At 41.6% G+C, this 15,427-nt stretch overlaps 1 pseudogene; it reads left to right on the top strand.

Annotated features, from left to right (window-relative positions):
- Positions 1-12,598: 12,598 nt before the first annotated feature.
- Positions 12,599-13,074, top strand: LOC149210615 (polyadenylate-binding protein-interacting protein 11 pseudogene; annotated as a pseudogene).
- The last annotated feature ends 2,353 nt before the right edge of the window (positions 13,075-15,427 follow it).

Raw genomic sequence — 15,427 nt, 5'->3', positions numbered from 1 at the left:
CGACATTAAGCGCAAGGCAACGGTTAGTGCTTTCTCCATCCTCTTTTGCTTTCATAAAGAAGTAAACTTTCAGTAGTTTGTTTTACAGTTGTTGCTAAGGAACTGTCACCCTTAGAGTGGGTTAGGGTCATCCGAGTCGGATACTTTTCCCTACAACAAACTGGCGACCATACTGGGGATCGTATCCATTTGATTGTGTTTGTAGTATCTTTGCTATTCATTTCCTGAAGAAAAGAGTACCAAATCGAAAAGCTTTTGACTATATCAAAAGCGAAGTAGAGGGCAGCTACTCTTGCTCATTGTCTGAGCAGATTCATGATTTGAAGAGCTGATCTACAAAGATCCTTGTAAGCTCTTAGTGATAGCTTTGCACCTTCTAAATCATCCCTTTGATTGTGCTTGACTGATTGCTTCTGATTTGAGCAAAAACCGTGCATTTTTGAGAAAATTATGACCCGGAAACTGTGAAAACGCAACTCTCGTTTTCCAAAGCAGGTAGTACACAGGCTACCTGCTTTGCAACGTAGGTCCTGAACTAGCTACCTGCGCTGAGAGCCAGTTTGACTGTGCAGAGCCTGCGTTGACCCAAATTTGCTTAGTGCATTTGGGGTTTCCTCCTTTCTCTTGCCTGTTTTCACTTAGTTTTGCTGCTAGGTGTCAGTCTTGTGCCTGTTTTAAAACCAATATTACTTGCCATCATTCTGCCTCTGTTATATAACGAAATTGTACTTGTTCTTTGTATTTCTTACTCATTTACAATTTCCCATAACGAAAAGTAAACTAGTCATGATTTTGGCCTCTTAGATCTGAACCTGTGTTAGGCGTTTTGCTGGTCTAAAGAGTTAGCTTGTTTGCTGTCCATAGCTGGTTAGTCATTTTACTTTCGTTCGTATGGTTTGATTTCATGTATTTCCAGTGATTAAGCAAGTGAATCTTAAGGTGTCTTTTGATTTTGGACAAACTTGTTTACTTTCGCTTTAAATCGAAATCAAAGTTATATAACCACTTTCTTTTTGTATCCATCCACATTAAGAAAGGGAAAAGAAAATACATGCATTGTGCATTTTGCATTTGAAAAAGTTTGCATGATGATTTAGGAGAAAGTGCATTAGTTTGTGCTGTATGAACTGTGTGAAAAGAATTTGCTTCTCTTCTCCCTCAGTAGTTAAGATTTTCATCAGTCAAAAAGATTTGAAAAAGCTTGCTTCTCATCTTAGGCTGCATTTAGGAATTTGTCATATACATCTCGTGGTGAACCTTGAAAGACAAACTTTAAAAAGATCAACTTAAAATATACTGAATGAACCTAACAACGCATTTGAAACATAACGCAAACATCTAGAGGTCTAGGTAGAGACGTGTTCCGGCGTCGTTAAACATAGTGACTGTCGATCTCTACGAAGGTGGGTGATTCCTCCTGAGAGTCGGTGGCACTAATACGGACTTGTGCTCCCACGTTCCGTCGAGTATATATTGGGAGACCCCTATAGGCAATTATCCTTTATCCATAGGAAGCCGTGTCGGCCGCCCTACTGATCGCGATGCAGTGAACACAGCATTCACGAAGATCGACCACCCGTACCGTAAAACGTATTCTGTGGTTTCGCGAAAGGTTTGGCACATCCTCTGCCTAGATCTCCAGAGTAGTTTCTTTTGGCCCTTTTCAAACTCTATAACTGAAAAGGTCCAACCGAGCATTTGTCACTTCGGGCTCGTTAATACATCGAAGGCGACTAGAGTCATCTTTAGCTTTTTCTCGACTCTTAAAACATGAAAAAGCAAAGTTATGTTTAAAAGCGTCTAATAAAATTCATTCAAATCGGAAACACAAATTTTCCCCTTCATATTTTAGTTGATCGAGTAATCCACAATCGTGGAAGAAAGTCAATTGAATATCCGTCGTTCTCGGAGGCTTGCGAGTCAACCGTCTTTGTCTCCGAAATCGAAAACAATCCGGACAAAGCGAGCTCGTCGAACCAGTTCAAAATCTCCTTTAAAAGTTAGAACAAGCGTTCCAACAACATCTGAGATTCTGGTCACTCCAAACATTTCCGGAAACCCTGCCTCTATAGAAGAAGTTCAATCGCCACAGAGGGACAGTAATACTGATCCTAGTCTGGGGGCAAATACTTGTATGACTGAACCAGTTCCATCTGTAACCGGTCCAGAGAGTTTTGTTCCTCAAACATCCGTCGCGGTCGATACAACCCCTTCTTCGGCACCGGAAATCTTTTACGGACCTGACGGTCTTCCTCTTCCACCTGGTCTGATTGCGATAGAGGAAATTATAGAAGAACCGCAAGTATCCACTCCAAGTCAGTTTGGAGTAGGGGTCGCTCTATTTCCTGCTACAACAGAAGTTTGTCCATCACCAGTGGAAGTTCCTGTAGAATCACTAGGTGATCAATTGGATAGACTAAAAATGACTGAACAACCGTCGACATCTAGGACTGTGTCGAATGACACAGCGATGGCAGAATTACCTGCTGCAAATCCAACAATGTTCGCCGGCATACCATCTGTCCCAACTAGCTCGCAGTCGCTAGAAGGAGTCCATCAAGAGACTATCTCGACAGTATGGTCTGTTCCTGTTTGTTCCGGAGTAATGTCTGGTAACTCTCATGGTGAGGCTCATCAAATTGACCCTTTTGGGAATCTAATTAGGCCATCCAGTCCTCCAAGGCAGGTAGTTGCCTTGAGTTCTGGGTTGCTACCGTATGGGGGCCAGTACCCATACGAGAGCTCTCAACCTTATTCAAGTTATGGCGGAATTGCAACGAGTAGTTGGGTACCTGTGCTATCCCAGCCACCGAGAGTTGTATATTCTATGCAACAGTGTGTACCTGTGACAAACATCCCAACTACACCGGCTATTGTGACCGTGTCGCAAGTTCAAACAATGCCTGTTGTGTGTCAACCTCAGATTGCTCAGGTTCTCATGCAACAGCCACTTGACCCTGCGACCCAACCACAATCACCTACTGGTGGGACAACACAAGTACAGTTGGGTACGACTACCCCACATCTTGGTCCAATGGTTAGTATAGCGCAACAACCCATGGTGTCGCAACCATGGATAGTGCAATACCAACAGCCGCAATTCCAACAAGTGTACCAGGGTTCTGAACAGCAAATCTTTGCGAATACGGGACAACCATATATTCAAAATGGTCAAAATCAACCACTTTATAGTGGTCAAGTCCATCAACCGTATTCATCATACCAACATCAACTCCAATATGCTGGTATGCAAAGATCGACTGTTCAGGCGATTCCATCGTATCCTGGTTACGCTTCACCTAACTTGAACCAGCAGTTACCATTCGTGGCGACTTTAGAGTTGCCTGATTTACATCGGTTAACCAACGATCCAATTGCTTACGCCCCTTGGTGGCCAGTGATTCCGCACAAACTCCCATCCGACATTCCTAAATTCAATGGAAATCCAGGTGAAGACCCGCCGAATCATGTGATGACATTTCATCTATGGTGTTCGTCGAACACTTTGAATGACGATTCGATAAGGCTTCGCCTCTTTCAGAGGACATTGACAGGTCCAGCGGCAAAATGGTATATAGAATTACCTAGAGCTTCGTTCGACAATTTTGGTTCCCTTGCCACGACATTCTTGACCCACTTTCAATTACCAATAAGGTATGAAACGGGAACAGAGATATTGACTAACTTCAACAGACAACCGCGACTCATATATCAGATCATATACATGAGTGGCGACGTCGACGAAGAATGGTTAAAACATACGTTCCTGATCAGCTTTTAGCTGAGTGGTTTATAAAGTCGTTACTTCCGGCCATAACTGAAGATGTAGCAAAGGGAGGAGTCGTAACAGAAGAGCAAGTTATCGCTCGTGCACAATACTTGGATTTAGTATATACTCAGTCCGGCACGCTCTATGACAAAATACCAGACGCCCCTAGACCAGAATTTTCAATCCCTCCTCCTCCTAAATCAAACAGTGACTCTCATGCCGGTGATGGCGTGATTGGCACGGCAAACACGAATCCGAAAAGGACCAATCAAAAGAAGGCCCGTAAGGATTCAAATCAAAATGCGCATGAAGAAGTTCTTGCTTCGGAAGTAAATGCCGTATCGACAGATAAGGGCAAAGAAACCAATCAACCAGGAGGCAAGAAGAATCAAAACAAAGGGAAGAAGAAGAAACAAGGAGAGTCATCTCCTCGAAAAACTTCTTCAAGCCCTCCTCGAGATAGGAAACCACCTTATGGGTGTCAGATATGTGATGAGGATCACTGGACGAGAGAATGTCCATACAAAGCTGATCTAAAAAGATTCTTAAAGAGTTCGCAAACTCCAGCTGTGTTAACTGATCCGTTTCCCGATCGAGGAAAAAATCTGGTTGGGAGTGGAAATGCTTCACCGTCGCAAGTGCTTATGTTATCGATATCGAAGCAACAGAATGATGCTTTGATTTTGACAAGGAACAAAGATTACGGGAATCCACAGGTGTCGAACGATAAAGGTAAAGATCAACCTAGCAGTCCGACAACAACTTCGGCAGAAGTTGTACCCCCCATCACACATGAATTAACAATAAAACCACCAAAGGGAGTAGTACACAAGTCGACATTTAATCCTCGTGCCAGAGCGGCACAACATTATAATATAGTGGAAGATTTGGCGCAATCGCCGTCTGCTATGTCGACTCTTGAAGTACTACAAAACTGCCCATCCCAAAGGCAGGCATTGTTATCAGCAATTGGTGGGGTGGATCCTAAAGATTCCAATCTTGTATCCTTTGATCACAAAGGATATGATCCTCAGTTACCAGCTCAACTAGCTTTCCTCGTCCGAGTGAAAGCCCTCAACAAAACTGTTCATCGAACAATTATTGATGAGGGGGCATCGACATGTATTATGTCGATGAGTTGCTGGAAAACTTTAGGATCTCCAACCTTGTCGCGATCATCGACAACACTAAAAGCATTCGACGGAAGGATATATACCCCTTACGGTATCCTTAGTAACTTAAAAGTTGAACTAGGGGGCAAAACAGTAGAAATAGATGTTGAAGTCATCGATGGCAATCTTGACTATAACATCCTACTGGGAAGACCATGGATTTATGCCATGGAAGCTGTTGTGTCGACCTATTTTAGGAAAATCGCATTCCCCTTTCAAGGAGAGATTACGATCATTGACCAACAAAATTTCCTCCCTAATGGTTCACAAGTTACAGGAAGCGTTCCTCTGATCCATGGAAGCGACCATTCGTTTCAAAATATCGGAGTAGGCCTACTAAAAGATCCTACATTAATGGGAACTTTCACCCTTCCACCAACGTTCATTGTGGGAGAAGTGGCGACAGTAGGAACCTGCAATATGACATCTTCCGCACAAAAGATGTCAGAAAACGATATCAGCATGGATCATGCAAAGGTTTTGTCCCCAAGCCCAATGGAAGTATTGTAGCAATCAATTTTCTTGGCCTGGGGGGCAACCCCAAATCAACGCTCATCAAGCGTTTGGATAGATAGGTCTAGAGAATATGGCACCCCTTTAAGTCCTTGGTCGCGAGTGCATGGAACCGACAAAGGAATAGTCCAATCAATGGTAATTGACGGGGCACCATGGAATGATTCCCACCATCGCTCCCTTCTCCCGGGTTGTGGGGAAGATACTCAAAATAACCTTTATCATCCTTCAGTTTTCGATTTTCTATCGAGTACTGTAAATACAGTGGGCAATGAGGATAGTTCTTTTACTATGTCAACCTCATTAAAAAATGAAACGATCCCCTTTCCAGATCTCAATGGTAAACCTTCATTCCAACCAACAAAGTTGAATGCAATGAAGCTTGGGGGGCATGCACCTCGATTTGCGTTATTATGCTGGGGGCATGCAAACATATCATCGAGCAGTTTTAGCAATGTTCATGCTCATTAAAAAATAAACGCAAGAATCGAGCAGTTTTGTACAGAGTTCATGCTCGTTAAAAAATAAACACAAGTTGTGAGCAATCTTTCCCTACAGTTCAAGCTCATCCAGAAAAAATGAACCGGTAAACAACCTCGAGAAATGTAACCTTTGAAAGCCATATTAAAAGCCCTTGGTCGTGTTTATATGCCATCACCTCCATCCGTTCATTTGGCCAATCGTTCACCTCCATATGTTTGTTTACCCATTTTGAGGAACAGCTGCGAAGAGTGATTTCACTTAGCCATCCTTGTGACACTGCCGTGATTGGAGAATTCCAACCTGTACCTGGAATCTGCTGCTATCCCTGTTCATCACTCGTTCCTCAAAAGACGAGTCTTCTTTGAGCTCTTTTCACTGACTCGTAAAATATGAAAAGTTTGCCGAGTTTTGGCCTTCCAGCTCGTTAAAGGACAAGAAGAGCTATCCCTCCTCTAGATTTTAATCTTTTTGGACCTGAGAGATTATTACACAAAAAGATCGAGCGCTTGTTTTGTTCGGCTCGTTAAAGAAATCGAAAACTCATCCCTTCTGTATTGTTTTATACTTTTTCGGACTTAAGGGATTAGAAGACGAAAAAGGAATTTTGGAGTTAACTTTTCGTACCTTTTCAGACTCTCTAAAAATGAAAAGGACCGAGTTTTCTTTGTCGTTAGACTCGTTAAAATGATTAAATAGCGACAAACTTGTCTTTAGACGAGAACGAGTTTCCCTATCGCTAGGCTCGTTAAAACATAGCGATGGGCTTGCCCGAAGGGCAAGTTATAGAACAAGCATATGTTATCCTCCTCAAGCTTGACAAAAATAAAGAGGTACTGGTCAGCAATGACTGGGGAAAAATTGGGAGAACCTCACAGCATTAATGGTAGCAAGTCGCTCTTGAACATGACACTTTGTCCTCCGTATCACATCGGGTTGGGTTGTTTCATTCACCGGTCTCATAACCATGGTCTTCGCCACACCATCCACAATTGGGGTAATGCTACCAATCCATCACATCAGTGTCGTTATATGTTCAAGAGATGTGGTTCTGTAAAGAGTCAACCGTGTTCCACCCACTGCCATACATTATCCTTCATCCACTTCATGACCGCCACCCTGAATCATACATCACAGTTTGTTTTCACCTCATCACAATCACTAGCTCCGTTCCGTGTCACTGATGTGGGATTCTTTAAGGCCCTCCTTTGACGGATCGCTCCTTGTCGACATCAGCTCATTATCCAAGGAGTTGATCTAGGAACACCCCCCTCAGTACTTTGAAGCTTGCATGCCTCAATGGCAAGTTTCTCACTTCCGGCGACAGGTATACATCAATGACCTTCGACCAAAAGATTTTGCATGGTGGTCGACGCCAAGTCTTTTATTCCCACCATGTGGATTGTACTGCCGTACCTTGAGGGTCATCATCCTTATCGGTGACTCCTCTTGCGCTTGTTAACGGTTTACATCATTGACCGGTAATCAAGCGATGTCTTTCCATGTTCGACTTCAAGAAATTCTCACATGGATCGACTTGTACATCGAGTGAAGATCGGAAGAGATTGAAGACCCCGGATCTAGTTTCATCCATCCGGGCTGCGATATATATTCAGGACATAAAGACATTTGATATGTACACCATTGCAGCAGATGATCATCCTTCTCAAAGGATGATAATTTCAACAGAGAATTATCAGTCTACAATCAGACGATCGTCTGTTCTATGTACCAAAATGTATTTATAAAGCTGAGCATGGGAATGCCCGCCTCAGCTAGATCATGAAAAATGTATGAAAAATAATGTATTGTATTGTATCTTATTACAGGACACTTCTCAGTAGATTGAATGAACTTCGGATCCTCTCAATAAAGCATTTCACCCGATAAACGACCTCATACTTTAGGGGGCATCTGTTATAGACAATTTTGTGCCTTACAGCAACAAGCATGAATTGTCAATAATCCAAGGGATCCAAAGTTCCCTAAACATGATGTTCCTACCCCTAGAGGAACAAGGTCAGCAAACCAACAGCTCTCAGATCAGTTCTACACCTGAAAACACTCAAAAACAAGCAATCCTGAAATCAAAGCAGGTGCTCCACTAGGTTTCTGCGCTGAAACTCAGTTGCTCCATGGTGTACCTGCGTTGCAAAGCAAGTGGGACAAAGGCCACCTGCGCTGAGCGAGAAGGGACAAGTGGCACAGTGAGTCATTGCTTTGGAATCTTCCAAAAATGACACTTGGATCAGGTATTTCGCCTTGTGATGAGTCAGAGGCTCTGTTTCTCCAAGTGGAAGCAAAGTTCTCCAAGTGGACTCAAGAACTGAAGATCAACTAAAGATTAACTGAAGAGAGAGAGGACACAAGGCAGCTACACATCAGTTGCAAGCTGACTCATCCTTTCTCAATTCATCTATATATTGAGCTCTCTCCTATGAGCTCTGGAGGCTGGAATTTTGTGTAAAGTAATGATATGCTGTTGGTTTCATTCTTGAGTTATTGGGTGATTGTTTGAGAGAGGTGAAGAAGAGCAATTCTTTCTGCTGGGAGGTGTTGCTGGGTTGGAGCCTGCAATGGTTGTAATCCTCTCAGAACCTTTATTTCTTCATTAATAAAAGCTATTGAGGTTCTTCTATGTGCTCTTGTTTCAATTATGTATTGTGATGATTGCATGTTTGGTTTACACTAATCCATGAACCAGTTATGATTGCATGCCTCTTGTAGTTTCCTTCTTTGTCATTGTGCAGGATCTCATTGCAGCTGGACGAGCAGAAGGACAAAGAGCTAGGAGCAAGCGGCCAAAGAGGAGAGTTTGGATTCGACATTAAGCGCAAGGCAACGGTTAGTGCTTTCTCCATCCTCTTTTGCTTTCATAAAGAAGTAAACTTTCAGTAGTTTGTTTTACAGTTGTTGCTAAGGAACTGTCACCCTTAGAGTGGGTTAGGGTCATCCGAGTCGGATACTTTTCCCTACAACAGTTGGACTCATCCGAAGGATGAGCTTATAATCAAGCACATGTTATCCTCCTCAAGCTTGTTAAAAATAAAGAGGTACTTGCCAGAAATGGTGGGGGAAAAAAGAGGAGAATGAGCCTATTTGTTACCTTTTGTCTCAGAAGAAACTTTATTACCACTCTTGGACACGACACTTTTCATTCACCTGGGTTGGGAAATCCTTTACCTCACAGTTGATCAAACCACTTTTGAAAGTCTTCAACCGGGTTCCGGGGATTAACTTTGAGTTATTTAGCACCAAACCATCTGTCATGTCGTTATGTGTCCAAGAGGTCTGCAAACAAAACTTTCATCTACAAAATACTTGTCATCCATTTGACCATCCCTGAGTCAGTCCTTACAGCAACATTTCTTCAACTTGAACAATGATTTCGTGTTGTGGGCTTGCCTACAACAGGTCACTTTCTATCGACATCAGCACATTATCTAGAGAGATGACTTAGAAATCGTGAGTACCTTGAAGTCTGCATGCATCAATGGCAGGTTTCTCGCCTTTGACGTCAGTTTACATCATTGACTTTTGATCGAAGGATTCCGTGAGATGTTCGACATCAACTCATTTATTCACATCTCATGGATTGTACTGGGTACTTTGAGAACCATTGACATTACTGGTGGTCTCTCTCACACTTGTTAACAGTTCACATCATCGACTGGTAATCAAGTGGTTTCTACCATGTTCGACATCGACTCATTTATTCGCATGGCTAGAATCGTACCAATTCGAGAAGTAGGAATGAAGACCCTGGATCGAATCTTTACCATCCAGGCTGCGAGGAGTTCTGTATTCATTATCTAAAGTAGACTAACCATAAACAGATGGCTGCGCCCATACTGTGTCTACAAAAGTCTATGATTATGATGTACTGCAAAATCATTTCTGTATCAGAGTAGTTAGTCAGTTAGTTAAAGTTTTGATCTGAGTATGGGAATGCCTACCTCAGTGATGATATAATCTTATACATGTATTTTGTGTTGAAAATTGCAGGTTCTGACCAGGTTCTCCACGAGATAATCCTCGAAATGATAAAGCGCTTCACCCTTCCTAGATAATACAAAACCCTAATCTATTCCAGGCTTCGCACTTTAGGGGGCAATCTGTTACACTAAAAAATGTCACCATGGCTATTTACAGTTGGTATGGCTCTATCAATAGTCATACTACCCTCTTAAGCAAGTCTTATGCCTCTGCTATTCATGTCAAACTCCAAGAAAGAGAGAAAGTCTTTATAAATATGTTTATCTCTGGGTACGCAGGTTCTCTCAAACCTTGCCTGCGGGTACGCACCTATTGTTCATAAGGTCTGCGTCCAAGGACGCTCTGTATCTAAAGGGGCAGGTGCGTCCCTCTGAAAAGGTTAAAATGCGCAAGTTTTATCTTCAAAAACTTACTTGTGGTCATTTCTAGAGCATTCTAGAAGGTTGTTTGACATGTATTGAGCGCCTCCAGATGGTTCATGCACTCCTACCAAAGAGGAACTTATCCCATCAATAAGGGAGTGATCCCATCCAAAGAGGGGACTATCCCATTGATGGTGGACCTGATTAACTTCCTCTTGAGCACTATAAATACAGGCATTGGGCCAGAAGGAGGGAGGTTGAAAGCTATACATTTCTAAGGGTAAATGCTGCAGGAATTAGGACTCCCATTTAGAAGCTTGTGAGGAGAGATTGCCATCTTTACTTGTTCTATTTGGAAGTGGGTGAGCTTTGTCAAAGTAGAGGAAGACTCTTGTGGACCCTGGAAGGAGCTTGCACAACACCAAGGCTCAGGTTGTAATGGTTCCTTTTGATTACCTTTAATGCAAATTGGTCCATTCTTCTCAATAACTTGTTGTTTATGGGTTATTTCATGTACTCCTTGGTCTATATGTTGAATATGATTTGTTTTATGTTATAATCAGGTGCTATTTAATTGTTTGACTGTTGGTGATTGCAGGTTTTGGAGAAAAGGAGGAGCTCATCCAGATCAACAAAGCTTGGACTTCTACAACAGCGTTTGGACAAAGGTAAGAACGAAACACTTGATTTCTCATATCATAATGTATGTTTAGAGAAGGATAGCTCCAGTTTGTTTTGTTTGTCATTAGAATGTCTTAGACTTCTAGGAAGGTCAGTTGTGTCCGCACCCTTGACTGATTCCGGGTGACAGGGAGTCTGTTTCATTTTTCTGAACAGAAACAGGTTCAGAATGATGACTCCTCTGTTTTAATTCTTCTTGCTGTAGCTGAGTTTCAAGCTGCAAAAAATCAATTTTGTCATGTACATCTCGTAAACAACTGTGAATATTGGTGAGAAAATCCTTGCTGATTTTGATTGTATCATCAACAGTAGATTGTATAAGAGTTTTCATGAACTCTAATACTTCACTGATTCTGTCCTTTTCATTACTCGCTTCAAGTTTCTCAACAGGCAGTGAGCGAGGCTTCAAATTTAATTTTGGATGCTCAGTAGATCTGTTCTCCTCCTCAAAGTCAGATGCCCCCGAGACTTTTACAGTTGTCTGAGTGTTGTTTCCTGCACCTTCACTGGAAACCTCAACAGGCAATGAACCAACAGCAGAGTGATATTCATATGACTTGCTCATCAACCCACCATGTGAATTCTCTGTCACATCCATTACTGCAGTCGGAGATGTAGCGTCCAATGGCTTAGTTCGCGGGAGAAGCTTTAACTTGGGCCGCACCATAACATCAGATTGCGCATGAATTGAAGCATCTATGACATTAGTTGGAGAAGCATGGTTATTTTCAACCAATGGTGGTTTGTGGCTGAATACACGAACATCTTTTGCAAACCTGTTTCTGGTAGCTTCATAATCAGAACTGTGAGCAACATTGCTCCCCACTTTAATGTCTGAATAAAATGTGCTCTCTGCATCATCAGTTTTGAAAGAATCCCTAGAAGTGCCCAGATTCCATGATTCATGAGCACCTTTCGAATTACTGTGGGACCAAGCACCTTTACAACCATTGTCAACTTGATGCGACTGTAAGGCCCTCTCTTTGAGGTGATTGTTAACACGGTTACCGTCTTTAAGATCCATGACAGGAGACATTTTCCTTGGGACTGGGTTGCCAAGAGACGTTATTTGATCCTGATCCAGGTCTGCATGCCCTTCAACGTTAGTCCTACTAACATTTCCATAGCCAGAATATTCTGCGTTAACACCAAGCTTTGTATGTCCAAATTCTTCAGAATTTTCTCTACTGGTTTCTGCAAAGACAGATCCACTGTCATCTTTATTTCTACGATAATCTGCTGAAGTGTCTCTGTAATTATTTCGTCCAGCACCTGTGATCAGGTCAAGCTGAAGTAAGTCCAGCAGACGGCCAAGATCAACACCACTCGTCCAGTTTTCAGGACCAGAACCATTCTTCAGTTTCAATCGCCCACGGTTTGCTGTGCCACCCCATATAATTCCAACGCTCATATTTTCCATCAGCGTTTCAAAGGCTTTTCAACGCACCAAAAAACATATACCATGACTTTCAACGTTCATGGTTTATCAACGCACCGAACTACATGTTTCACGTGTTAAACAAGTGGCTCACAACATGGAATTCGCGGATGAGCAGAGTGTTAAACAAGTGTTAATTCATTTCTTCGTTTTGCGTTTATAGAATTCGCGGATGAGCAGAGTGCAAGAGCAGCGTTGAGCCTCGTGGGAACCATGTTGGGATATTATCCAGTCAGGGTCCTCCCTTCCAAAACCACGATTCTTCCAGTAAATCCAACATTTCTTTCAAGGTCTGAGGATGAGCGTGAGATGTGCGCACGGACAATATATTGTACAAATATTGATAAAAAGGTTTCTCAAGTGGAAGTGAGAATGTTCTTTGAGTCACTTTGTGGTGAGGTTTCTCGCCTGAGACTGCTTGGAGATCATGTTCATTCCACTCGTATAGCATTTGTTGAATTTGTAATGGCTGAAAGTGCCATACTTGCATTGAACTATAGTGGTGCAATTGTGGGATCTTTGCCTATAAGGGTAAGTCCATCAAAGACACCAGTGCGGCCCCGCATCCCCCATCCTACCATGCATTGAAGAATTACTGGAAGCTACACTGCAATGCCTGTGAATCATATGCATTGTTCTTTGAGAGTTTGAGCAAAGGATATTCTGGTGTTCTGGAGTAGCCGTTTTTTTTTTTTTTTTTTATAATTATCCAAAATGCGAAGAGTAAAACTGCCCATGAGCATGCAAATGCGTTTCAAGATGAAATCTTACAGGTGTTGTGTTCATTTATTGAGACAGGAATATGTGCCAATAGAAATATCTTTTTATCATGTGAAAGGCGAGGAATAAGGAAAGCTGCCGTCCGTTGGAGAATGCTTTGATGGAGAAAACGCTGCTATGATGCGAATATGATGGACAAAGGCGTTTTTCTTAGAAGAACAGTGCAGAATGGCAGAGACATAATGCGAATATGATGGGCAGAGGGGCGTTTCTATTTCCTGACACCATTCGACCAACTTTCTCCCTTGCCTGTCATAACAGCAGCAAAACATGCAGCGCCACTGTAGCTTCCGCTCCCATCATAGCTCGAACCTGTCAGGAATCCAAAGTTCAAAACGCACAGAGACCAAATTGTATTTTTTTTTTCGGGAATAAAACAAAAGGAAGAAGGAGACGAAGCTCGGCGGATGCAATTCAAAAAGTCAACTGTAAATCGGGATTCGGAACCACCATATATCTCTCTGCTCTGTTTATGAAACACTGACACTAAAGACAGAGCGTTTATTGAAGGTTGGACAGAACATTAACCACACCACCTTAGTCGCTGCCCAAATGCAGAAAGCAACCAGATTCTACAACGTTACAATTAAAATATCCTTCCAAACTGTCAATCTCAAAATCCAAAAACAAGTATCCACCGTCCAATCCTAATTCGAATGAATGCAAATAACTGGAGGCACACGGATGCGCATTTTTTTTTATTTTTTTTATGGAATCCACAATGCATTTACGGCCTTCGAAATAATTCAACACATCATTGACAAAGCATAGTTTACGGTCTTTAAAACTCATTCAGCGCAAAAATACATACACACATGTTGTCACTACACCATAGGTTATCAGTCAAAATATATGTGCCATCACCATCTTACATATACAACCAGCGTATAATAGATGCATAGGTTTACACAGGCCACACAAAAATAAGTGGCTCACAAAAGATTGAGCAGATTATGAACGTACCTGCTCTGATACCATGTTAAACACACATGGACAGCAAAGAAAGATATGAAAGATAAATCATGTGATGCATTTTTTATTAACAATAGATATACATTTATAGTACACATATGTGACTCTTGGGATTCAGATCCCAAGGTCTCTTGGACTGCTTAGTCTTTTCAGCTTCCACACTAACCCTTTAGGATTAGGTGTCCAACAGAAACTTTGGTGAACCTGTCTCTAATTTTATCAAAAGGTTCAACAAACTTTATCATAAGATGCCCCCCGATTGTAAACCCCCTGTATCAGCAACCAAATCTAGGTTCTCAAAAGCCTTTGATGATGATTTTGTTGTAATGTTAAGAGAAATAACTTCAAGAACTCTTGAAGAAATGAAAACTAATGTTATAGAGGTGGAATAAGAAAATAAGGCTACCTCAGCCACTTTAAAAGCTAAAAAGGAAAAGGCCCAAAGAAAATTTAAATCTAGTCAAGAGGTCTCCACTTCCTCTAAGACTAAAACTAAAGATTCTAAAATAGATGAGATAACATCACTTATTAGAAATATATCTAATAGAATTTCCAAGACTGAGACTCAACCTAGAACAGTTCAACAAACAGTCACTCGACCTCAAAATCAAAATCAAGGTCAATACAAAAGAAAGCCACCATTACAAATTCTTCAAAGACCTAGTAATGATCATAAATTTCCAACTCCTTTACTGATAGATGATCAACATCCTGATGACAATACTATGACTATCACTGAAGACGTTAACAATATGGATACCTCTTCTGGTCATACGCTATTATTCCTCTCTCTCAACAAAAGCAGGTTCAAGAAGACCAAGATTCCTCATAGGCTTCTATATATCATGCCTTCTTTGAATTCCTGATTACAGAGTTGAACAAAAGATATGATCTTAGACCTAGGCCTAGCCTTGGAAGTCCTCCCAAGGAAACTCCAACAATTGAACCTCGTACCAAATTTTTTGAAACTCAGGCAACTATTATTCGACCATTAAATCATACAACTCATATAGCTCCAATTGAAAAAACTATCTTAACTGCATTTAATGTTGAAAAGGAGTTAGAAAGAGTTAAAATTCCTATACCACTTTTAGAACCATCTAAAAACCCTGGATACAAAAATCAAGTCTCCAAATGGATATAAAACACCTCAGTTGATGCTGAAAGTGATGTTATTAGTCTTCAACATGAAAAACCAATAGTGTTTTTTGGTCCTAGCTCACATACGATAGATAAAATAGTGCCCCCTTTCTATGTGACTCTA

The sequence above is a fragment of the Pinus tabuliformis genome, chromosome 1_2 (genome assembly GCF_031772625.1).
Source record: "Pinus tabuliformis cultivar Carrire ecotype Pingquan chromosome 1_2, CPIR1, whole genome shotgun sequence".
Lineage (NCBI taxonomy): Eukaryota > Viridiplantae > Streptophyta > Pinopsida > Pinales > Pinaceae > Pinus > Pinus tabuliformis.
This window is presented reverse-complemented; position numbering and strand designations above follow the sequence as displayed.